The following is a 27544-nucleotide window of genomic DNA, read 5'->3' as shown; positions in this document are numbered from 1 at the left end:
TTTGTACCCTACTAAAACAAAAAACCATTAACCACACCCACACCAAACAAACAAATGAATCTTTCAGCCTAACGAGAATATGTCATTTTGATCTATCAAATGCATGGTCTTCTTGGCATGTACATTGCATCTTACCAGATTAACCAAGATAAACCAAAAATACCATAAGATTTGAGGGCTAGCCTCGTGCTACTTTTGTAACTTTTCTTACTGCAATCTAATCATCACAATTTAATCTTGGTCTCTTGTATATCCACCAATCCAAGCCTCCATGGATATAACGTCAATGTGGGTCATCTCTTCTTGGATGCTATTAACTGAATGAATAACCTCATTGGGTTCAAGTGTCTTATCATTCAAATAGATTGGTTGTTCCAGCTTCTCAAAAATCCCTCCTATAGAGAGATCCACAGAATTAGACTCATTCAAACCCTACCTATTTGGATTATTGCATGTGTCATTGTTACAACCCAAACTAGTTAGGGTTTCAATTCTAGGCCCATCACCTAGATGCATCCCAGAGCGGTGCACATTGTTAAAAGTATCATTATGACCTCTAGCTTCATCCAATCGGGATTTGACCATAGTATGTTCACTTGGAACTCTTCGCTTTTCATCTAATCCACCGGCCACACTTTTAGAGGTTTTGGGCCTCCAAATCCATCTCCTTTTTGTCATTGCATGGCTTGCTCAGATGCCACCACTTCTTCTAATTTTATATTCTTTCATGATGACCAATCTACATCTGCTTGCTTGTTGCCTACGCTTTCTCTAAACTCAGTCCTTTTACTAGGGGTCAAGAGCATCCTAAACCCTAGGTTTCCTTTCACCTTGACTCCCAATAGTTGAGATGGCTTCCACACGATAGAATGCATCAACTATGTTTCTGAGGCTCATCTCAATAACGTAATTTTGTTCCAATTTTGGACCATCCATGGGTTGCTTAACCACTCCACTTCCCTCATTAGGTCTACACCGATTTCCATCTAGCTCATGGCTTTGGAACATAGGATTGGTTGCACCAGGATGCCAAGATTCCTAGGCCTTGGGATCATCATAGTTAATGCCACGATTCTTCCTGGTATATCTCTCATTTGCACCTGTAGCATGACTAACATTCAACAAATATTGCCAATTATTATGAAATTCAAGGGTGCGGGGAAAACTCCAATAGCTCTTCCAACACCTATGAATGTATCTCTCATAATCATTTGCTTGAACCTTTGCCTCCTTTAGTGACTTAGGGTTTCTAATCCTAACTTGGAACTATGTTTTTATTTCCAATCCACTGACAAAGAGTTCACCAAGTACACCTTCTAGTAATTGATTGACTTTCCTTGACCAAAGCTTCAAAATGTCGTCAAAGGCTCTTGTGTACTCTTTGATAGAGGTCTATGACTCTTGTCTAATTTGCATAAGATGTCCCAAGACCCAGGTTGTGGGAATCTTCTTCTCATATTCAACTAAAAATCTATCACATAATTCCTTAGATGATTCAATTAACTCTCTTGGGAGGCCCCAATACCAACCACTCCCTTTAGGGTAATTGAGAATATGAGCATCTGATGTATATTGTCGAATCCACTTGCAAGATAGGTCATATTATTCCATGTATATTGTCAAACCCACTAGCAAGGAAAGATAGGTCATACTATTCTTTTAAGTGCAATATCAAATCCTCATTTACTAGCCATTGAAACACTGGGAGATGTTAGATATGATCAATGCCCCACCTTCATTAGGTGCTACCAATGATCCATGGTGCTCAAAGTTGTAAGGCCCCCATTATGAGGAGAAGCCAAGTGTGAGCCTGGACATTGGTTAAGTCCTGACTTGTATATCAGATGAGGTCTATGTGATCGGATGGCAAAAAGGTGATTGTTGTGGGTCTAATCTTTGGGTTAGACGGAGTGGTTAAGCTGGTAGCAACTCGAGGCGCATTGCATTGAGTTGCGGTGTAAGGGAGTTAAAAGGGGCCCGATGGTAAAGGGAATATTCCCTGGAATATTCCCTGGCCGACTAGTGGAGGCTCATATGGTAGGTCGGCAGGCCGACCTAACGACCTTTGCGGGCTATAAAAGCTAAACCCCTTCGCAGCCATCTTTCACTCATCTTTCACCCAGTCAGAGTTGTTATTCCAGCTAGCCTTAAGCTCTTCACCTATCTTCTGTCTAGATCACCATCTAAGCTTCACACAGTGGAAGCGCACGGGTGGACAGAGCCATCTTTGTATCAGTTGTTTGGAGTTAAAGAATTTACTGATTCTCCTCTTATCTGTTGTGTACTCTCTATCTCTTTCTCGGATTCTGTTCGCTGCGCCGTGTAATATTTTACATGGTATCAGAGCCCAGGGGGCTCTAGAGATCGGAGAGCGTGCAAGAGGCAAAGGCTTCAACAGCAAAGAGAAACTATGTCGACTCTGGGAAGCAGTTCTAGCGTATCAAGAAGCGGTGCAGGAGGTGGTGCTGCTGTACCGGCTATTCAAACACTGAGGATTTGTCCACCAACCTTCAGCGAAGGCAAGTTAGATGGTACAAACTACACCTTGTGGAAGTTCAAAATTACAACTAGCTTGGAAACAAAGGAATGCAGATGCATTGTGTGCCTTAGTTACAAGCTATTCTGACAGTGTTTTGACTTTGATTTAGCATACAACCAAAGCGTCAGAGGCTTGGAATGTACTAAGGAGTTAGTATGAAACACGAAACCAAACAAGGATTCAAAACTTGGAGAATCAACTAGCAGCGGAGAAGTTTGCTGAAGGAGAGACGATTGAAGCATTCATCACTCGGATTAAGAATCTGCGCGACCAGATGGCTGGTGCTGGGATACAAAAGACTAGCGAAGAGCTAGCTCGAAGGTGTCTTTGGATTTGTCCACAAAAGTTTGATGGACTAATAACTGTCCTTAATACTCAGGTGAGACCTCAAGCTTTGACTTTTGAGGAGTTTTGTGCATTATTAATGGAGGAGGAGTTGAGGCTGAAAGCCCGAGAAGGAAGCAACAATGGAGATGCTGCATTCTCTGCCAATGCAAAAGGCAAAGGTGTTTCCTCCACCAAAAATGATGGTGACAAAAAGAAGAAGGGCGGCAAGAAGAAGTTTCAAAGAGAGTGCTTCTACTGTAAGAAGAAAGGACATGCAATTGCAGATTGTCGTGTCAAGAAGGCAGATGAAAAGAATGGTACCCTTAAAAGTAAAGGGAAAGAGACAGCCAATACGGCTGAAGCAGAGTTGGAATTATTCATGGCGACCATTTAGGAAGTGTGCTCCTCAGCGCAAGAAGAATCTACCACTGACTCATGAGTGTTGGATAGTGGGGCCTCTCGTCACATGACCAACAAGAAAGGTCTATACAGTTCTATGCAGCCTCTACAAGAATCCATCACTGTGACGGTTGGAAATGATGCTAAATGCCCTGCTGCAAGCACAGGTACTATTTCTTTTGTTGCTGCAAATGGTGAAGTCAAAAATCTTTCAAATGTGTTGTATGTTCCCAAAATCAGGAGAAATCTCTTATCAGTTGGCTGCCATAACTGATCTTGGTCATGAAGTGAGGTTCAAGAAGATAGGTGTAGAAATTATTGATAGTGCTAGCACAATTGTTGGCAAAGGAGAAAGAAGGAACAACCTGTATGAGCTAAGTGCTCTTACAGCCACCGCTGGAGTGGGCACAAGTAAGCTTTGGCATGAAAGGTTTGGACACATTGGATTTGCAGTATTGAAGGAGATGCAAAAGCAAGGTATGGTTGCTCACCTACATACAATAACTGAATTGAAGGAACCATGTGAAGCTTGTATGATGGGCAAGCAACAGAGAAAGGCATTTCCACAAAAAAGCAAGAAAAGAGCACAAGCTCCTCTAGAGTTGGTGCATGCTGACTTGTGTGGTAAGATGCCTACACAGGCCTTGGGGGGATCTTCTTATTTTATGTTGATTGTCGACGACTACAGTAGGAATATGTGGGTGTACTTGCTTCGTGATAAGGCTCAAGCTTTTGGTAAGTTTAAAGAATGGCTAATACTTGTTGAGAATGAAACAAGGAAAAGTGTGAAGAAATTTAGAACAGATGGTGGTGGTGAGTTCAACTCAAAGGAGTTTGAAGGCTTTTGCAAGAGCAAAGGGATCAAACGTCAATTGACGACGCCTCACACACCTCAGCAGAACGGTGTTGTGGAACGCAGGAATCGCACCATTATGGAGATGGCAAGATGCATGCTAAAGGGTAAGGGATTGCCTAACCATTTTTGGGCTGAAGCTGTTAATACTGCAGTCTACATTCTAAATCGGAGCTATACAAAGGCTCTCAAGGGAAAAACACCTCATGAGGCTTACACTGGTAAGAAACCATCTGTCTCACATTTCAGAATATTTGGATGTGAATGTTATGCATATGTTCCAGATGAGAAGAGAAACAAGTTACAACCAAAAAGCAGAAAATGAATCTTCTTGGGTTATAGTGATGAGCATAAGGCTTACAAATTATATGACCAAGAGGCAAAGAAGATCATCGTGAGCCGTGATGTGGTGTTCAAGGAGGAGCCGCATACAGTGGAGGAGGAGAAGGCAAGTTCTTCCACTTTATCATCAAGCGAAGAAGTAGTCCACTATGAACCTGTCCCAAGAGCTATCCCTATCCTTAAGGAGGAGGAAGCATCATCTTCAGATGATGAGGAAAAATTTCACCAACCTGACATCACCCCACCGGAAAAGCCATTGCCGCGCTGGGTGAAGCAGCTCTATGACCACAATAATCCTATGCCTGCATTTGTTGAGGAGAAGGCAGACGGACCAAGGAGGTCTCAGAGAATAGAGGAGCAAAGGAGGGCTTCTGCTCACATAGTCAATATGACCTTGATGGTTGAGATTATGAGAGAAGTAAAGGAGCCAACTGACTTAGAAGAAGCACTTGCAGATCCATCATGGAAGGCTGCTATGCAGGCGGAGTATGACAACATAATGAAGAATGACACTTGGGAGCTAGTGGATCGACTAGCAAAGCGGAAGGTTATTGGCACCAAGTGGATCTGAAAGGTAAAGTACAAGGCTGATGGTACCTTAGAAAAGTACAAAGATAGACTGGTTGCCCAAGGATTTTCACAAGTTGAAGGGTTTGATTTTCAAGAGTCATTTGCCCCAACTGCCAGAATGACCACTATTCGCACAGTACTTGCAGTGGCTGCCCACAAGGAGTGGCCAGTGTACCAAATGGATGTTAAGTCAGCGTTCTTAAATGGTGACCTCAAGGAGGAGGTGTACGTGACTCATCCACCAGGGTTTGAGGCCCCCATTCTGAGAACAAAGTGTGTAAATTGAAGAAGGCATTGTATGGGCTGAAACAAGTCCCAAGAGCATGGTACCAGCGGATAGATAGGTTCGTTTTAAACCTAAACTTCAAAAGACGTGCCTCAGATGCTAACTTGTATGTTTACAGGGATGGTAAAAAGTATGTAGTGATTGTCCTATATGTGGACCACCTTCTTATTACAGGTGACTATGAAGATATGATCAACCAAACTCGAAAGGCTTTGAGTTCTTAGTTTGAAATGACAGACTTGGGCTTGCTACACTATTGTTTGGGGATTGAAGTCTGGCAAGAGCCAAGAAAGATCTTCATCTCTCAGAAGAAGTATGCATGGGAGATCTTGAAGGCATTTGGCATGACGGAGTGCAAGGAGATAGCTACACCTATGGAGGTGAATGCAAAGTTATCCGTCAAGGATACATCAGCACTAGCAGACATTGGGAGGTATAGGAGGTTGGTCGACAGTCTGATCTACTTGTGTAACACCAGACCAGATATCAGTTTTGTTGTTGGTGTTTTGAGCAGGTTCTCAAACAAACCTCATGAGAGTCATTGGAAGGCTGGGATGCGGGTGCTCAGATACTTGAAGAAAACTCTTGACTATGGTATCACATACAATTTCGGAACCTCTCTTGTGGGAAATTGTGACTCAGATTGGGTAGGAGACATTGATTCCAGGAAGTCAGTTTCTGATTATTGTTTCTCTTTGGGTTCAGGAATTTTCTCTTGGATTAGTAAGAAGCAACCAACAGTGGCATTGTCTTCTACTGAAGCAGAGTACAAGGCAGCTTGTTTTGCTGCATGTGAGGCCATATGGCTGAGAAGGATTCTATGGCATATGGGAGTGCAGGATGAAGAACCAACTGTGCTGAGATGTGACAATCAGAGTTGCATCGCCATTGCCAAAAATCTAGTGTTTCATGCACGCACCAAACATATAGAGATCCAGTATCACTATGTGCGTGATTTGATGGAGGATGGGATAGTGGAATTGGTCTACTGTCCAACAGAGGAGAATGGAGCAGATATCTTCACCAAAGCACTTACGAAGGATCTGCTTCAAGTTTGTAATATTTCCGTTTGAAATATTACTAGACCAACCTCCCGCGCATCATAAATTTGTGAAAAGGTTATCTCCATTTCCGGTAGCTGATTTATGACCGTACGCGAGAAATGGAGTACTCCGCATTGGTAAATCGGGACTGAAGAATCATGACCTCTCCACTGGCAAAACGGGACCGAGGGTTAAATAACCCGCATAACCATAGGTAAACAGCCTCTTGGGAAGAGGTCAAGAGGATAAGGTAATTGCAAATTTTCTTTTTTTTTTATTACTTCCCCCAGCCAAGCGTGGCTGAGGGAAGGGGATGGATTGAAATAGGGGAAATAGGAGAGGTGGAGGAAGAGGAGCCATGCAGGCACCACGTGGGGGAGGGAGACCTTACCCCCTCCCTATAAATACCCCCCTCTAAGGGGTGAGAAGGGGGGGTGGTGGAAAAAGTTGAGAGGCCGCGGAGGGGCCGTGAGGAGGCTGCCGCTGAAGGGCCGTGAGGAGGCTGCCGAGGAGAAGGCCAAAGGCTGCGAGGAGGAAGGAAGGAGAGGGTCGTGCTGCCTAGAGGGAGAGGGAAGTTGAGGATGCCGTGCATGGGAGTAGAGAGTTTGGAGAGTTTGCCGTCTAGCAAGAAGCTGCCGCCACGCTGCAAAAGGGGCCAGCACCAATCGTGGAGGGTCGCCGCCTCTCAGGAAGAAGCGCCATGATGTCATGCTACAGCCGTTGGAAGACGCCACCTCACAGGCTGAAGCCGCCATCGCCAGTCGTCATATTCTTCCCCCTTAATCATCTCGTTGATCCGCATACTCCTGGGAAGTAAAAGATTCCTAAAGCTTTAGAAGCTTCATAGGAGCTTCTTTAGGAAGCTTCTAAGGGGGCTTCCCTAAGCCCCCTTCCCACTACATTTCCCCCATAACCCCATCCCTATCACCCCCCCCCCCCGAGGTCTTTGTAGAGAACAAGAGGGTTCCTTAACGCCCTTTCACACAGATCCTCCATAAGTCCATTTTTCCCGTGGCTTTGAAGAGGAAGCCTATAAGGCCATTTCTACCGAATCTCCCATAAGCCCTCTAGGGCCAGATTTAAAGTCTCCACTCCTGCAAGGTCCATCACAAGATCCTTTTCACGAACCCTCTCTTTTTCCGAAAGAAAGAAGGCCCAAGCTCCGAATCCTAAGGCCTTCCATAAGCTCCAAGTCCCATATACCCAAATCCTATAGGCCCAAGTCCCACAGACCGGCCTTTTAAAGATCCAAAGTTCCATGAAGGTATCTCCTGGGTACGAGGGAGAAGGGCAAGATCTTGAGGCTGCATACCAAGGCGAGTAAATTTATAGGCCGCGAAGGCAATCCGGAAGCCAAAATCACGCCTACAATGGGCCCTAAAAAGTCACAAGACGCGCCTGCGGAAGGATCTTCTCCTAGTATTTACGTGGATATTTACCGGAGTCCACAAGTCCAGGTTTTATCTATTTGGATTCCACACAAAAGTATTGAATTAATCACGATAACTTCATGGAATTAGGAAGCACTCATGCATGTTCAAATTCAACTAGTCAAGTTAAATGCAATTGGAAAATGAATTGGCTATTTGAACATTTATTAGAAATAGCTTAAGATATGAAAATTGATCATTGGTACGTTCAATGGAATGAATGAAAAGAGCATAAGGTGTCTATGCATTTGTAGGACCTTATCAGTAAGTTTCCTTTTGTGCATTCAAAAGTGACGAGCCTAGGACAACTGTTGCCTCATTACAAGGTTGAAATTATTGAGGTACACCTTTTAACTAGGCATGGAAAGATTAATGGCATGTCACATTTTTAGATAAATCTTCCTTGTAATGATTCATGAGGAAAAGTTAACACCCATAAGATGTTATTCGAAAAGAAATAGAAGAGCACGAAAATGATCTATGGACTTGCAAGTGGCATGTAAAATGGAATAAGTTAACACTAGCTTTAGTTTTGTATGAACTTCAGTGACTACATTGTAGCTAGGAGAAAGTTGCGTATTGCATAGTCGTCATGCAAAAATGTCATTCATCAGGAGCCGCATTTAGGAAAGGTTGCATGGTTTATCAAAGCATAAGATTCTACAGTGTAGACAACAAGGTTGTAGGCATGATTAATTGATGTAAGTCCTAGTAGGACCTAGGAAAGTTAGTGTCCAGATTATCAGGCATTTTTACTTTACCAAGGAAAGATAGGGTTATTGTGAACCATGTGATGCGTAGAAGCAAGGAATCGCATGTTTACATGTATTGGTGTAGTTGTAACTATTTTTCCTCCTTTAGATCTAGTTTATTATCTCTAGGAAAGGTTCATCCTTGTTGCAAGACAAGTATATTGAGTTGTCTAAATCACCTAACCCACAAGGGATTCATATGGGCATGGTTCAGTCGATATGACAAATATCCCAAGTGCTAACTAGGGTTTAGCGCGATAAGGATTCGACCTAGTTTTACACTTGTTGCCAAGTCAAAGTCCTCAAACCCAAAGGTCCTACCCACCTTCCCGGAGAAATTGAGCCAATGGGACACGCACGCAAATAATGATCTAGGGTTTCTACCCTAAGGATCATTCGACCTAGTGCTAGAACTTGGTTTGAGTTGGAATCCCTAGGACCGAACGTTGTCGGTCTAGTGCAATTAGGATTGGGGTGAGTGAGAAGACGCCCTAAACCCTACTTCGAGTCTAATCATAATTCTTGACCAGAAACACCATTCAAAAGTGAAATGATCTCTTGGAATGGAGGCGACACTTGTGCAACAAGTTGCAACGTCGCATAGCCTTGTGGTTTGATCACAAGAAAGTTTTGCCAATCCTTGGAATGAGGTTAGCAGGTTCTTGCGCAAATTTAACTTAGAAGAGGATGAGTAATCATCTTGTTACATCACCTTTCTTGGGGAATAATTGCCAAGAAAAAGGAGAGTTAGGTATTTGCCTGGAAGCAAATGACCAATCAATAAATTGAAGCGACATGGCCGCCGGGATTTACTATTAATAAAACCTAAAGCATTGGTTAAGTTGGGTTAACAGGGTATGACCCTAACCCAAAGACAATAGGAATCTTGCCAAGTTGCAACTGATTCCGGATCGAATGCTGGATGCATTCGGAGAGAAGGATTCACTCCTTAACAGTTTGCCAACTAAACGACCACTGGAATTGATTGTGCTTGTAACAGTTTAGAAAGCACTGTTTGCATTGTTTGTTCAAGGAACTAAAGGATGAAAGATATATAAACGCTTCAGGTTGAAGGCCTGAAGGGAGAGGCAGCTTCAGTTACCCCCGACTGCCTGCCTGACCCTAACCAAGGGGGTTGTTGACCGCGCTGGGAACGTGGACCGAACCCGCTGTGAGAGGTCTCTCCGTTGAGCTCTACTTGGAGCAGGAGGACGCTTGGGTGCCAGGGGGGGCTCTGGCTGTAAATCCCTCGCCTTCCGGGTCCTGCACAAGAGGCTAACGTGACTCGGGATTGGATCTCGAGGCCCGCATACTAGTCTACGGGCAGAAGCTTGGAATAGTGATCCCTAGCGGATTACTGGATAAGCCTTCGGGCAGATTATGGACAAGCCTACGGGCGGAACTCCTTGTATTCCAAAGATAAAATGATGAAATGATAATAAAGAAGTTGTTTGATATTGTTTTTCTATGTCACGTGATAAGATTACGTGAAGGAACCAATGCTTAACAGGGTTAATTAAAGAAGCTGATTGTTATATGTCAAGTTAATATGTTAGATAATTACATAACTAAAACAAACCGAGGAAAGTGCGGAGGATGGACCATGGGTCCGTCCTACGGATGGGTGGTCCCGGTTAGCCGGGAACTTTTCTCAAAGATCTGGAAGAGCAGCGGAAGGTTCATCGAAAGCAATGACCGAGAATTATGTTTTACCCAATTTACGCTGTTTTAGAGGAACGGAATGGGACTATGGCAGAGAGGTTGAGTTTTGCATCCCTCTCGTTTCCCATTCTCCTTGAACCAAGTGCAGCGTGATTCCGCTTCGGACCTGGAGTTTCTGCGTAAAGTAGTTTGCTCGGGTCTGACGCTAGTTGCTGCTAGCTAATGACCAAACAGGAAAACCCAAATTCAGGTCGATCCTAAGTGGGAACGGCCAGGATACTTCCGCTACGTGGCAGACGCGAGAAGACCTAGATCGCAAGTCCCGTAACATTCCATGGGAGTGCCGGGAGGAGCTTTCTAGACATCCTTTCCGATGGACTGCTAAGACGTGTCCGGGATGATTCTAGGGGACACGTTACAGTTGGTATCAGAGCAAACTAGCAAAGGACTTGTTTTTAGGAAATTTTAATAAGACGAAGTAAAGCAAATGCTACTGTTCTAAACATTTCCTTACTTTCAATGCTGTCTTGCAGAATTATGAAGCATGGAACAAATTCTTAGTGTTCCGAGTCATGTTTATGACCGCGATGCATTCCACGGATTATCGACAAAGGGTTGAGATGATGAACATCCTAGACCGCATTTACAATCCATCGCCTGTATACATGGAACGGAGATGGATGGGCGTTTCAGGGATCTATTATATAGCTGCCCATCGACCTGCGTACCTTCAAATTAACTTGAAGAGAACCAAGTGGATGGAGGATTTGAAGATCGTAAAGCTGTTCATCTTTGTTGAGGCTCACGCAAACGCGACCCTACAGGTTGGAGGTCGAAGGGTTAACCAGAATAAGTATGTGTATGGGGAAGTGATTCAAAGAATCCCTGCCGACCGAATCAAGGTTTTGGGGCGTCATGAGAAGAATGGATATCGAAGGAAGAGATACCCTAATCTTCCAATGAACTATCGATTCCTGAAAATCGATGACCCCAATCCGTACTACTACTCAGTTCCTGTAGCTGAATGCAACAATATCTTATTCTCTTCGAATTAATGTATCAACTTGTTCCATCGCCCCAAGAAATAATTGTACCTCGAAAGGGCTATGCTGATATGAATGGAATAAAACTTTTTTTTCCGATTGTCTTGACTATGAATATTGATAAAGAAGTAAAGTGATTTGGTCACTTGGCTGAAGGAATACGTGGACGTAGTTTCTGAAGAGAGAAGTAGATCATGAGATCAAGCTAGTAATAGGAGCTGCGCCAATTGCGAAGAGACCTTATAGAATGTCTATATCGGAAGCAATTGAGTTGAAGGAACAACTCAAGCAACTACTAGATTAGGGCTACATCCGTCCTAGCAGTTCACCATGGGAAGCACCAATACTGATCCAGAAAAAGAAAGATGGAACACTTCGGCTATGTATTGATTACAGAAGGTTGAATCAATCAATAGTCAAGAACAAATATCATATTCCCAGAATAGATGAGCTTCTTGATAGTCTTCAGGGTGCCAAAATCTTCTCCAAGATTATCTTAGGTCTGGTTACTATCAGATAAGAATCAAGGAAGAATATATCCCAAAGACGACCTTCAACACTAGATATGGACACTTGAGTTCTAGTTATGTCATTAGGGCTTACGAAGGTGCCTGACACATTCAATAGGTTAATGCAGGATATTTTTTAGACCATATCTTGATAACTTTGTGCTCGTCTTCTTTGATGACACTCTATTCCAAACAAGAGGAAGATCATCAATCCCAACTTCGGATTTTCCTTGAGACAGGGAGGTCACACAAGTTGTATGCTAAGATGACGAAATTATGCATTCCTCAAACATTAGATTGGTTATTTGGGATTCATCATATTGGTAGAAGGAATCTCAGTGGAGCCAGCCTAAGTTAGAAATGTTCTAGGATGGCCAAATACCAACAACTGTCAAAGAAATACTCAGCTTTCTTGGATTGACAAGATGGTATGGGGTCTTCATCAAAAACTATGCTTTGATTGCAGCATCTTTGACAGAATTATTGAAGAAGCAAACGTCCATTGCATGGTCAACTGCCGAACAAACTAGCTTCGATAGGTTGAAGCAAAGTTTGGTATCAGCACCGATCCTAAAACTTCTAGACCACAGTAAGGAGTAGAGGAAGTAACTGATACTAGCATGCTTTTATAGAAAAGTCATCCTATAGCCAAATCTTCAAGAAACTGAAGACCCATGAAAAGAATTATGCTACCCATGATCTTGAACTTTTAGTTGTCAAGCTTTGGAGACACTACTTGCTGGGTAACAAGTTTACACTAGTGACTGATCATAAAAAGTCTCAAGTGGAACTTTACCTAGAACAAGCTCAACATGAGGAAATGTCAGTGGATTGAAGTGCTAGAGGGGTGTGACCTTAAGATCAAGTACCGAACTGGAAAGGAGTATGTAGTTGCTGATGCACTCAGTCGCAAGGCATTCCTTAATTCTCTAAAAATCCATCAATAGCTAGATCTCTAGCCACAAAGGTATAAATGCCGAACAACCCCATACTTGAGCTAGCTAGAGAGGAAGGATGCCATGATCTAGCCTATCAAAGGATGCCAAGGAAAATCTCTATCGAGGACCAGGAACAAAAGCTAGAGGCTAAGTATCATGAATTCTCTATCAATAGTGGACTTGTCTACTATGGGACGAGAGTATGTATACCAACAAGCCAGTCACTTAAGTAGAAGATATTGTGGGAAGCTCATGATTCGCCTTTCTCAGGACATCCTGGCTATGCCAAGACTCTCATTACAGTTAGGAAAACCTAAAGGTTCATAATGTATTCCCTATCAGTCTATTGAAGAATGAAGTATGTACCTAACCCTAACCATGTACTTGATGACCAACAAATTGTAATATTTAGTCAAGGAGTCCTTGAGCTACGGCCTGATGGGATCTTAGATGCTAGGGGAAAAACGACTAAGATCTAGAACCTTGAAAGAATGCCTCGTCCAGTGGAAAGATTATCCCAAGGAGGATACCACTTGGGTGGATGATAAGCACTCTCAACCATAAATATCCCCAGCTCATCTCGAGATGAGGACATCTCGATTCCTCCAAGGGGGAGAGAATGTAATATTTCCGTTTGAAATATTACTAGACCAACCTCCCGCGCATCATAAATTTGTGAAAAGGTTATCTCCATTTCCGGTAGCTGATTTATGACCGTACGCGAGAAATGGAGTACTCCGCATTGGTAAATCGGGACCGAAGAATCATGACCTCTCCACTGGCAAAACGGGACCGAGGGTTAAATAACCCGCATAACCATAGGTAAACAGCCTCTTGGGAAGAGGTCAAGAGGATAAGGTAATTGCAAATTTTCTTTTTTTTTTATTACTTCCCCCAGCCAAGCGTGACTGAGGGAAGGGGATGGACTGAAATAGGGGAAATAGGAGAGGTGGAGGAAGAGGAGCCATGCAGGCACCACGTGGGGGAGGGAGACCTTACCCCCCTCCCTATAAATACCCCCCTCTAAGGGGTGAGAAGGGGGGGTGGTGGAAAAAGCTGAGAGGCCGCGGAGGGGCCGTGAGGAGGCTGCCACTGAAGGGCCGTGAGGAGGCTGCCGAGGAGAAGGCCAAAGGTTGCGAGGAGGAAGGAAGGAGAGGGTCATGCTGCCTAGAGGGAGAGGGAAGTTGAGGATGCCGTGCATGGGAGTAGAGAGTTTGGAGAGTTTGCCGTCTAGCAAGAAGCTGCCGCCACGCTGCAAAAGGGGCCAGCACCAATCGTGGAGGGTCGCCGCCTCTCAGGAAGAAGCGCCATGATGTCATGCTACAGCCGTTGGAAGACGCCACCTCACAGGCTGAAGCCGCCATCGCCAGTCGTCATATTCTTCCCCCTTAATCATCTCGTTGATCCGCATACTCCTGGGAAGTAAAAGATTCCTAAAGCTTTAGAAGCTTCATAGGAGCTTCTTTAGGAAGCTTCTAAGGGGGCTTCCCTAAGCCCCCTTCCCACTACATTTCCCCCATAACCCCATCCCTATCACCCCCCCCCCCCGAGGTCTTTGTAGAGAACAAGAGGGTTCCTTAACGCCCTTTCACACAGATCCTCCATAAGTCCATTTTTCCCGTGGCTTTGAAGAGGAAGCCTATAAGGCCATTTCTACCGAATCTCCCATAAGCCCTCTAGGGCCAGATTTAAAGTCTCCACTCCTGCAAGGTCCATCACAAGATCCTTTTCACGAACCCTCTCTTTTTCCGAAAGAAAGAAGGCCCAAGCTCCGAATCCTAAGGCCTTCCATAAGCTCCAAGTCCCATATACCCAAATCCTATAGGCCCAAGTCCCACAGACCGGCCTTTTAAAGATCCAAAGTTCCATGAAGGTATCTCCTGGGTACGAGGGAGAAGGGCAAGATCTTGAGGCTGCATACCAAGGCGAGTAAATTTATAGGCCGCGAAGGCAATCCGGAAGCCAAAATCACGCCTACAATGGGCCCTAAAAAGTCACAAGACGCGCCTGCGGAAGGATCTTCTCCTAGTATTTACGTGGATATTTACCGGAGTCCACAAGTCCAGGTTTTATCTATTTGGATTCCACACAAAAGTATTGAATTAATCACGATAACTTCATGGAATTAGGAAGCACTCATGCATGTTCAAATTCAACTAGTCAAGTTAAATGCAATTGGAAAATGAATTGGCTATTTGAACATTTATTAGAAATAGCTTAAGATATGAAAATTGATCATTGGTACGTTCAATGGAATGAATGAAAAGAGCATAAGGTGTCTATGCATTTGTAGGACCTTATCAGTAAGTTTCCTTTTGTGCATTCAAAAGTGACGAGCCTAGGACAACTGTTGCCTCATTACAAGGTTGAAATTATTGAGGTACACCTTTTAACTAGGCATGGAAAGATTAATGGCATGTCACATTTTTAGATAAATCTTCCTTGTAATGATTCATGAGGAAAAGTTAACACCCATAAGATGTTATTCGAAAAGAAATAGAAGAGCACGAAAATGATCTATGGACTTGCAAGTGGCATGTAAAATGGAATAAGTTAACACTAGCTTTAGTTTTGTATGAACTTCAGTGACTACATTGTAGCTAGGAGAAAGTTGCGTATTGCATAGTCGTCATGCAAAAATGTCATTCATCAGGAGCCGCATTTAGGAAAGGTTGCATGGTTTATCAAAGCATAAGATTCTAAAGTGTAGACAACAAGGTTGTAGGCATGATTAATTGATGTAAGTCCTAGTAGGACCTAGGAAAGTTAGTGTCCAGATTATCAGGCATTTTTACTTTACCAAGGAAAGATAGGGTTATTGTGAACCATGTGATGCGTAGAAGCAAGGAATCGCATGTTTACATGTATTGGTGTAGTTGTAACTATTTTTCCTCCTTTAGATCTAGTTTATTATCTCTAGGAAAGGTTCATCCTCGTCGCAAGACAAGTATATTGAGTTGTCTAAATCACCTAACCCACAAGGGATTCATATGGGCATGGTTCAATCGATATGACAAATATCCCAAGTGCTAACTAGGGTTTAGCGCGATAAGGATTCGACCTAGTTTTACACTTGTTGCCCGCTTGGGTGCCAGGGGGGGCTCTGGCTGTAAATCCCTCGCCTTCCGGGTCCTGCACAAGAGGCTAACGTGACTCGGGATTGGATCTCGAGGCCCGCATACTAGTCTACGGGCAGAAGCTTGGAATAGTGATCCCTAGCGGAACTCCTTGTATTCCAAATATAAAATGATGAAATTATAATAAAGAAGTTGTTTGATATTGTTTTTCTATGTCACGTGATAAGATTACGTGAAGGAACCAGTGCTTAACAGGGTTAATTAAAGAAGCTGATTGTTATATGTCAAATTAATGTGTTAGATAATTACATAACTAAAACAAACCGAGGAAAGTGCGGAGGATGGACCATGGGTCCGTCCTACGGATGGGTGGTCTCGGTTAGCCGGGAACTTTTCTCAAAGATCTGGAAGAGCAGCGGGAGGTTCATCGAAAGCAATGACCGAGAATTATGTTTTACCCAATTTACGTTATTTTAGGGGAACGGAATGGGACTATGGCAGAGAGGTTGAGTTTTGCATCCCTCTCGTTTCCCATTCTCCTTGAACCAAGTGCAGCGTGATTCCGCTTCGGACCTGGCGTTTTTGCGTAAAGTAGTTCGCTCGGGTCTGACGCTAGTTGCTGCTAGCTAATGACCAAACAGGAAAACCCAAATTCAGGTCGATCCTAAGTGGGAACGGCCAGGATACTTCCGCTACGTGGCAGACGCGGGAAGACCTAGATCGCAACTCCCGTAACATTCCATGGGAGTGCCGGGCGGAGCTTTCTAGACATCCTTTCCGATGGACTGCTAAGACGTGTCCGGGATGATTCTAGGGGGCACGTTACAAAGTTCATCTTCAGAGACTCGGCATTGGGCCGAGGAGATAGTTCACCTATGGGTGGACATTGAGGGGGGGTGCTAGATATGATCAATGCCCCACCCTCATTAGGTGCTACCAATGATCATGGTGCTCAAAGTTGTAAGGCCCCCATTATGAGGAGAAGCCAAGTGTGACCCTGGACATTGGTTAAGTCCTGATTTGTATATCAGATGAGGTCTATGTGATCGAATGGCAAAAAGGTGACTGTTGTGGGTCTAATCTTTGGATTAGATGGAGTGGTTAAGCTGATAGCAACTTGAGGCGCATTGCATCGAGTTGCGGTGTAAGGGAGTTAAAGGGGCCCCTATTGTGGGGTGCGGGGGCCACGGAAGCGGCCCCTGGTTGGGGGGTCCCAGGGGGACCAGCGGCCCCCCTGGCGGGGGTTCGGGGGCTGCGCCCCCAACCCGATGGTAAAGGGAATATTCCCTGGAATATTCCCTGGCCGACTAGTGGAGGCTCATATGGTAGGTCGGTCAGCAGGCCGATCTAACGACCTTCGCGGGCTATAAAAGCTAAACCCCTTCGCAGCCATCTTTCACTCATCTTTCACCTAGTCAGAGTTGTTATTCCAGCTAGCCTTAAGCTCTTCACCTATCTTCTGTCTAGATCGCCATCTAAGCTTCACACAGTGGAAGCACACGGGTGGACAGAGCCATCTTTGTATCAGTTGTTTGGAGTTAAAGAATTTACTGATTCTCCTCTTATCTATTGTGTACTCTCTATCTCTTTCTCAGCTTATGTTCGCTGCGCCGTGTAATATTTTACAAGAGATGCCTATAAGAAGAAGGGCATTTAGTCCTCTTCTTTAGGATCAACATTGAGTCGTTAAAATATTTATATTCATCATGACTCAATTCCAACATCTTAGGGTCTCTAACATCTTTTGTTTCCCCCTTTACCAGTGTAGAAAGACTACTTGCTCCATGGAATTCCCTTTCTACCAACTTACAGAGTGGTCTATGGAGTCCTATGATATGCAACAAGGAGTCTACCCCATCCCCTACTACTGGTGGTACTTTCGCAAGTCTATTCTCCTTTACCACCATTTTCCTAGAATCGAGGATAGGTCCCAATAAAAAATTTCTGCAATGTTTTCCCGCATACATATCTATTATCCAATGTGTTATGGATCTTCAAAATTGCACTTTGATACCCAACTGCACGCACTAGTATTGGATGTATCTTTCAATCATGATAATGTATTACTTTGACTATTGCTAACAAAATTTTCCCCTCTAAAAATTTATCACTGTCAAGGATCATAGACAATTGTGCCATCCTAGTATCAACTTTTTCTTCTTAACCCTTCCTCTAATTCCCATACATTATTACCCTTGAAGAATACTCTACATTAGTAGCACAAACTCGAGCATGGTGTTGCTTTTAGGGCAAATGATAAAATAATTGGCCACATGACTAACCAAAGATCCCACTAAACCATTTAGGAAGGACAACGTATATTTTGGGTTATGGGGACTCCTTGGATCAATCGTCATGCTAATGAGTAAGATTTTAATGATCCTAATCCAACATCCACAAGTTCAAGGTGGCACTCAACTAGAAACTAGAAATAACACGTCCCCTATACCCAAGGTTGAAAAACCACAACTTATCGCTTACTCCTGACAAACACACCACCCAAGACAAAAAATAGGCCTAACACTAGCTTTAGAGCTCTAGGTGGTCCTCCTAAACTCACCTTAACAACCCCATGGCCTCATGGTTAGGAGCATATAGACACTATAAATTGATCTATCCAAAGAACACGTCTGTAGATATAATCTCTAGATCATAGTTCAACGTGATGCCCTTTCCGACCAAGAAATTAGAATACCCAAACATAACGGTCTCGTACCTCGTAGCACAAATGAAGGAAACACCCTCAACTTATCACTATGGCCCCACTACAACTCTCCTACACTCTAGGGATTAGCTCTAGGATGCGCCATATGAACATAAAGCACATGCTGAACATAGTCCTCTCTTTTAATGAAATGTTTCAGGAGATAATTTAATATTTACCACATTAGTCCCCAAGGAAATGAAAATGCTATACTTACAGCTTAGGAAACCTCATACTCAATGTGGGTCAATCATTTGAAAACAACTGCTATGCATCTAGGAGATTGTTCTCATGGTACCATGTATGAAAATGTGGATACAAATTAAATGCTACATGTGCTCAACCAAGTAAATTTATAAATCAATTAGTGGGAATGTGCATATTGTGTCATTGCCAAGACAACACCTAAATAACTCGAGTTGGGGGGGGGGGGGGGGGTCACCTTATAGAACATGTAATATACCACGTGAGTTCAAAAGAATGGGTATTTGTATTATGTTGACTTTGAGTTTTCCAAAAACAGAAGGGGTTTATAAATGCACCTCATTTAAAATTTACATTACGGGTTTTTTAATTCAAAATTTTTTAGAAGCACACTTTTTTAGGGAATCGGGGGGGGGGGGGGGCAGGGGGGTGTGTGTGGGATGGGAAGGGGATGGGTGGGGGGAAGATGGGGGGAGGGGAATTAATACTTAAATGCATATATGTTCTCATGAGAAAAATATTTGCAACTAGCATGAGGGAGGGGGGGTGGATTCTATCATAGCTTTTCATCAATTCACATTAAAATCTAGACAACTTCAAAGTTTGACGATTATAGGCAACACAGGTGCCTTTTTCGAGTGAGGCAAATCATCAATAGTTGTTCCTTCTCCTTGTAATTTTATAAGCATTTCCCCTTAGGGCATATGCTAGTAAAATGGTGTGTGGCAAGATAATGAATGGCTCCAAAAAACTAGCCACACTTAACTCAAGTTAAGTGGCTCACTATCTTGAGTAAAGCGGCCCACTTTATGACTTAAGAGTTGTGGATCTTGGAAAAAAGGGAGTCCTTAAAATTAGGCATTGGCTACATCAAGGCAGATTAGAAGTGTTGGAGGAGGGCAATCAAGAGGTTTCTCAACTCACTCAACCTTGTAAACTATCATGGATAGTGGTCAAAATAGAAGTGGTACAATGGTGTAGTAGTAAATCGCATCTTAGTATGGATAGCACCCCCCCTCTCTACATAGAAGGCAAGAAGATCAGCCAATCATTGTCTTCCACTCATGTTAGGAAGCTATTGTTAAGGTGCTTACTTGATTTTAGCCACCTTTGAAGAATCTAGGGCATTGAATTGTCAAATGTTGAGATTGAGGGGGCACTTGTTCATTTTTGAAACATTAGGGCTCCTCTTAACGACATAGTATTTGACTGGAAACTCATTTCAAGTGCTCTTTTTATATGTTAAAAATTAAAGAACAAATGCATTTTAGATGGTCTACGTGCGTGTGGAGTGAAATCCCTTCACACTTATTCTGGGATGGTTTCCATGCCCCCCATATTTGGAGGGAGGTTCTTCCCAAATTGAGTCAATGGGGATTAACTATTCACAACCCAAAATCCTATATCCCAGCCCACAAACTTTTGTTGTTAACATAGCTAGGTGATTTACACTACATGAGATATGGTAGCCACACATTAAACTCCTCTTAAGAGAAGGAGATGGGCAAGTTGTCTAGGCTACAATATAGCCAAAAGTTTGGTGATATCTTAGGGAAATTTGTAAGGAGAATCACTTTAGCAATAATGAGCTAAGTTAGCTAGCCAAATAACTTCTAATTTTGTAACCTACAGATTCTTTTTTGACACCATTAATAATAATACAATACAAGTCTCAGTAAGAGAGATGGTTTGGCAATTGGTAGCTCCCATTTGTGAGCCCTTTGCATTCAATCGAATATCAAGAAAGTGAAGACGGAGTCATTATGGATGCAGTAGCTTAAAGATCCCTCATTGTGGCAGGACAATTACAACAATCGGTTAGTTTTCCCCGACATATCTCATCATGACATATTCAACCTCTGCAAAACATGAAATCTTATGAGCTATCATAGAGACATGGCTTTTTCTCTCACCCCATTCCAACCGCAAGCTACTGCAGAGGTTTTTAGATTTCAAGCACGAAGTGATAATAGAAGTCTTGTGGTTGGATTGCTAGTACAATCCAACCTAGGTTTTTGAAGAGCTTAGAAAAACAAATCAAAATTGATACTTGAATTGAACAAAACAGATCCTCAAAAGGAGCTATCTTTTGATAGGAGACTGCTCATGTTGTGGGACTTTTTAAGGTTTGTGCAAAGCAAACCAATCTATTCAAGGGCACAAGGCTACGGGAGGACATTTTCAAATGGCGCTTACTTGAAAGAAGCCCCTATGCTACAAGCACTTTAATAACTATGTATGCTAAATGTGGTGCTCTTGCAAAAGCACAACAAGTACTTAACGAAGGTATTGCTCATGGATAGATTCTCATTATTACAACTATATATATCATCTCTCACTTGACTTGGGTCTCACCTATATATACTAACTCTACATCAATATGAATCATTATTTGGGAGCATGTCTTGTGTATCTCTCTCGTACTCTCTCTCTCTCTCTCAACATGGTATCAGAGCTATGGATGCGTAGCAACAACAAGGAATATAAGTTATTTCATTGTTTATACTTGATTGAATTCTTTGCACAAGTGATGATTTGATACATGAACTTTTTCAAATTAGAAGTATTAGTTAATTTTGTTCAAATTAGAAGTATAAGGCACATTCTTATACTTCTCTCGAATCCTGTCAAAACCGCTTGTCAATCGGAGTTCTGGATCAAAAGTTATGACAGTTCAGGATTCAAGACAGCAATTCTGCTCGAATTTGAGATTCTTTATTTAAAACTGTATTTCTAATTATAGTTCATTAATCCCCAATTACAATTTTTTAATTTCTCGTCTTTGTTAATGATGTTGATTACGACAAGCAAACATCTTGCTATTTTTAGCGATGTTTTATTATCGTTCACATTCTTTGCTCGACTGAAATAGCACTTTTCTTATATGCGTCATCTCGTCTTGCACGTTACACCTCTCTATTTCGGGCTTTCTTTTTAGTCACTCAATACTTTTCTTCGTTCTTACGTGCATCTCCCTATTTTGATTGTCATGCATCTCAACTACGCTCGTCTTGATCATGGTTTGCATATTCTACGATCTCATCTTATTTGTTTTCTCTCGACATACAGGCATGGCCAATTGCGTAATTGTTAACGGATATCCGTCTAGCCAACGTTCGGTTCCCTTCTTCTAAGGACAAGGATTTCTTGGGTGGAAAGCAAAGATGATGCTAATTCTTGAAGGTGACGAATTATTTGATATTGTTTTGGGCGACCTGTCTTGCCCAATTCAACCTATTGATGTGATGAATAACAATTCTATGATTACTGATAGTCCATTATTTGAACAATGGAAAATTGATCATACTGATTGGATTCGTCGTGACAAAACAGCTCGTCATTATATATTGACTGCACTTCCTGACTCACTTATGTTGGATGTCTTTCATCTAGAAACCTCTCATGCTGTTTGGGAGTATCTTATCTCAACGTTTGAGAAGAAATCGGTCACCGAAATTTTATATCTCCAAACTTGTTTGAAGAATCTTCAATATAAGGTTGATACTTCTATGCACTCTCATATCGAGGCTTTTAAAGACATTATCAATCAGCTTGGTGCTGTCGGCACTCCTATTGCTAAAAATCAGATTGTTACTCAACTTCTTCATACCATCAAAGATCGTTTATATGACAATATCATCACTATTTTGTCCAATAAGGATGATATCCACTTTGACAAAGCGTGTATATCTCTTATTGAATATTCTCAACGTCATGAGCATCATTTGGAAAAATCTGATGTTGTTTTGGTCACTCGCAAACAAAGGGATTTTGATGCTGCTTTTGTTGCTCGCAAGCGTCCTGCTTCACGTTTTCAGTAGGGTGGACGCCCTAATCAAGGTAGTAAATCTTATTGTCTTGCTTATCCTAACAAACATTGTTCTTATTGTGATAAGAAAGGCCATGTGGCTTCGGATTGCTGGGCACAACAATATGATGAGGAGCATGGAGTTACTACAAAGAAACCTCGCTCGTCCAAAAGTTTTCCTCGTGATTATTGTGCACATACAGATCGTCCAACTCATCATTGTTATAAATGCAGATATGATGAAGAACGTTCTTGAGATGATATTGTTCAACAAACTACAAGTGATGATGATCATACTCATCAGGAGCTCAATTTCGTCCATCATGATATCTCTCCAGAAAAGGTACTTCATGTTCATGATGGTTCTCTATTCATCGTTGATTCAGGTGCCACTGGAAACATGACATACCAATCACAGTGGCTTCAGAATTATCATTCTCTTCCTATTAAGAAGTTTGTTTACCTTGCGGATGATATGATTTGTCAAGTCAAAGGAGTGGGTGATCTATATCTAGGGACTATTTCATCCACTAGAATATTAAGAGGAGTTCTTCATGTTCCAGATTTGCAAAGAAATCTTCTTTCTGTTGCTCATGTAGTTGATCTTGGTTTGTTTGCTGGCTTTTATCATAATCAATGTCGTATAGAGAAAGATGGGCATACTATAGCAGTGGCTCCTCGTCATGGTAATCTATTTGAGCTATCATTGAACGATACAGTTGCAAATGTTGTTACTGGCCCTGGAGATGCAGATTGCAAATTATGGCATCAACGATTTGTACACTCTGATTTTGCCAAAATTCTTGATCTTCATCATCATGCTCTTGTGCAAGGTATGGATCTTAAATCTCATCCACGTATGGGAATATGTGAGTACTGTGCACTTGGAAAACACCATGGTTCGCCTTTCCACACTTCTACTTCATCACATTCCTGTGCTCTCTTGGATTTGGTTCATACCGATATTTGCGGTCCTTTTCCTGCCTCAAAGTCTCAATATCGATATTTTATAACTTTCATTGATGATTTCTCACGGTACACACATGTCTATCTTCTTCGACATAAGTCTAATGCTTTATCTATATTTAAACAATACAAGATAAGTGTGGAGCTTCAAACTGGATTCTCTATAAAGACCCTTCGCACTGACAATGGCGGTGAATATGCATCCAATCTATTTGATGACTTCTGTAAGGATCAAGGTATTCATCATGAGTTTATAGTTCCTTATTCTCCTCAGCAAAATGGTGTTGCTGAGTGCAAAAATCGCATTATTCTTAATGCTATACGTTGCATGCTTATACACTCTGGTTTGTCTCGAAAGTTTTGGACTAAAGCACTTCTAACAACTGTTTTTATTCAAAATCATCTTCTAACACTTGCACCTGCTGGTAAAATTCCTATAACAATCTGGATAGGGAAGACACCTTCAATCTCTCACTTCTGCACATTTGGATGCATTGCTTATATTCATGTGCCCAAGGACACTCGACATAAGTTGGATCCTCCAGGTTTGAAGGTTATTTTTCTTGGTTATTCAGATCATTCCAAAGGTTACAAATTTTATGATCCTTCTACTCAAAAGGTTATCATTAGTTGTGATGCTATATTTGATGAGAAGACTATGGGTGGCACATGGTCGTCAGATGTTTCAGATGATACAAAGTCTTTGCTTAGTGCATTTCCTTACTTGCTTTGTGAGTCTACTAGTTCTAATGGTCATAAACCTCCTTCACCTCCAAAGAAGATTGATGAAAATTTGGAGATATATGTCGATCTTCCTATTGAGATAGAGCATGGATTCTATTCTATTTAATATGATGTCTTTGATGATGCTATGTCTGTCCAAGAGGATCCAATATCATATATGGAAGCTATTAATTCGTCTCAAAGGGATGAATGGCAAGAAGCTATACAAGCTGAGTACGATTCTTTAATCTCCAAAGGTACATGGATTCTTACTGAACTCCCCCCAAATTGTGTTCCTATCAAATGTAAATGGGTTTAAAAAACCAAGACCAAAGCTGATGGCTCGTTTGATAAGTTCAAAGCATGACTTGTTGCAAAAGGTTACTCGCAGATTGCAGGAGTAGATTATCAAGAAACATTTTCTCCCGTTGTGCGCTCCACAACTGTTCATATACTTTTGGCTTTTGCAACACTATTTGATCTAGAAATTCACCAAATGGATGTTAAAACGGCTTTTCTCAATGGAGATCTTGAAGAAGAAATCTATATGGAGCAACCTGAAGGTTTTATGATTGTAGGAAAGGAGCATCTTGTATGCCAGCTTCATCATGCATTATATGGATTGAAGTAAGCCTCTCGTGCTTGGTATATTAAGATTGATCAATTCCTCACATCTAAAGGTTTTGTTGTATGTTTTGCTGACCCAAATCTTTACATCAAAAGGGAGGACAAATGTTTTATTATTCTTGCTCTATATGTTGATGATACTATTCTTGTGTCAAATAATATTGCTTTCTTGGATGCTATGAAGAAGCTTTTATTGATTGCAATTGAAATGGTGAATCTTGGTGAGATACATTCTTGTTTGGGTATTCAAGTTCAACGACACCGACAACAAGGCATTCTTCTTCTTCGCTAGACAAAGTTTATTAATGATATTGTTAAGAAGTTTGGGTTGACAAATGCACACTCTACCAACACTCCCATTCTTTCGAGCTCTACCAAGGGTATATCTACAACACGTAATGAAGAATCAGCCATTCATCAACCTTTTGCTAATCTTGTTGGTTGTCTTCAATTTATTAGTTTAAACACAAGACCAGATATTTTATTTACAGCTAAATTTTTGGGACAGTATCTTTCTTCCCCTTCCACTATTCATTGGAGTGCTGCAAAACATATTCTTAAGTACCTCAAGGGTACTAAGGAGTTTGGTCTTATTTATCGTCGTCAAGAGGATTATTCTTTATCTTCTTCAACTTCTCTTGACCTTATTGGATATACAAATGCTGATTGGGCAAGTTCACATTTATCCATGCGATCTACAAATGGGAATTGTTTCTTTGTAAATGGATGTTTGGTTTCTTGGTTCAACAAGAAACATTGATGTGTTGCGGTTTCTACAATTGAGGCCGAATATGTTGATGCATCATTAGCAACTCGCGAGCTAGTTTGTCTTCGACAACTACTTGTAGATTTGGGACATCGTTCATCATCTAGTACACCTCTTTGATGTGAGAACCAAAGTGCTATTAGTCTTACCAAAGACTATATACAACATAGTAAATCAAAGCATATTGCTATTCATTATCATTATATTCGACATGAAGTCAAGAAAGGTTCCATTATGGTGGAGCATTGTCCTAGTGATCAAATGCTTGCAGACATCTTCACAAAAGCTCTTAGTGAAGCTCGCTTTAGTTCATTAAGACATGCACTTGGTATTGTTCCAAGTTCTTGTCTCACTGATTGAGGCATGTATCATTGTATTCAAGAAAACTTTATAGTAAATCATTTTTGTATCATAGGTATGTGTAGGGGCTCGGGTTTTTCCATTGTTCTCCCAAGGGTTTTTTCACTCGCACAGCCAGAGACCTTAGTTTGAGTGGGGATGTTACAACTATATATATAATCTCTCCCTTGACTTGGGTCTCACCTATATATACTAACTCTACATCAATATGAATCATTCTTTGGGAGCATGTCTTGTGTATCTCTCTTGTACTCTCTCTCTCTCTCTCTCAACAACTGAATTGTACATTAATATCCCCATACTTAAAACATGACCATCACTTGCAAACAGAAGGTGCAGGGTTAGAAAAACTTGGCCCAGTTTACCAAGCATTGTGGTTAGCTGTTGATGTTGTGTCCTGTGTCCCAGTCGGCTGTAGGAGGTACCAAGATGTCTTCACAACATATGCCCAATGGGGTAGTGACCGCACATCAGCACCCAGGGAGATAGATTTGTTGATGAAGGTGCATGAATTTGGGTGATGACAAAGGATATTGCACTCAGCACACAATCACTCAAATGGGGAGGAAAGAACAGTCACTCAACCCATAATGTACATCACTTGATGGATCTTGCAGAGAACCCCATAACATACTCCCGGTTTAGAAATCGACAAGGGAAATGGGACAGAAGGAGTATGCCAGGGTGCACAATTGATAGTAAATAAGTGTGTCCAATCCCGTCAAGCATAAGTGCAAGCAATCGAGTCACGGAGCCTTATGGTGCCGTGTATAGAATAGGTTGATGTGTCTTGTGATGATGGCAGAGACCCATCCCATGGGTGCATAGGGAAAGGAAAACATACCTTGCATCAAGTGCCATAATGTCCCTCAATCTCACCTTTCAATGATTGTTTTGAGGACACACAAATCACACTCGACACCCCTTTGACTGTCACTCTCTTTGAGAATACACGAGGGAAACCCAATCCTTACACCCATTACTGTTATCCTCACAATCCCACCCTGTGCTGGTATACAGTGAGAAATAAGGCTAGGGAGCCTTATAGTGCAGTGCACAAGGACAGATCGTGTATTATGCATTGAGCGGACCTACCCATGTATGCAATCCTCCTATCCACACAGCTCACCTCTCATTTGAATTGAAGGAAAAGGACAGGTCACTCATCCCACCCTCTATCTCACACTTTGTTGATAATATAGAGGGCATCCCATACTCACACCCCATCTTGTTAGGATGAAAGCTCACATCACTCAATTGTTTGTCGATGAAGATCACTTCATATGTTGCTAGCATCAGGGAGTTGATGATTAGGTGTACTTGGGAAGGTAGCCCATATATCTGGTACTGTAGCTTTTCTAGAGATCATGTCATCTATATTAGAGAATCACATGTTCTGCAAGGAGTACAGAGACATCACACCAAAGGAGGTGTCTTTGGAATTTCTTGTGGAAAAGTGTTTGCTAAATGATTCGGCTATCCTTGATTGCGGGGTGTTACCACCTTTTCCATATCTAGCTTCCCGTCCAATGGTGTTTCCACCTTTTCTCAGAATGAGGCTTACTATGACAGGGAATCGCTTTCTTTTCTCCCATAACTGTTTGTTTGTTTGTTTG

This window comes from Lygodium microphyllum, chromosome 1, assembly GCF_053477565.2.
Source record: "Lygodium microphyllum isolate KBCC chromosome 1, Lygodium_microphyllum_v1.1.10, whole genome shotgun sequence".
NCBI lineage: Eukaryota > Viridiplantae > Streptophyta > Polypodiopsida > Schizaeales > Lygodiaceae > Lygodium > Lygodium microphyllum.
The sequence above is the reverse complement of the archived record's forward strand: the minus strand, read 5'-3'. Positions refer to the sequence as shown.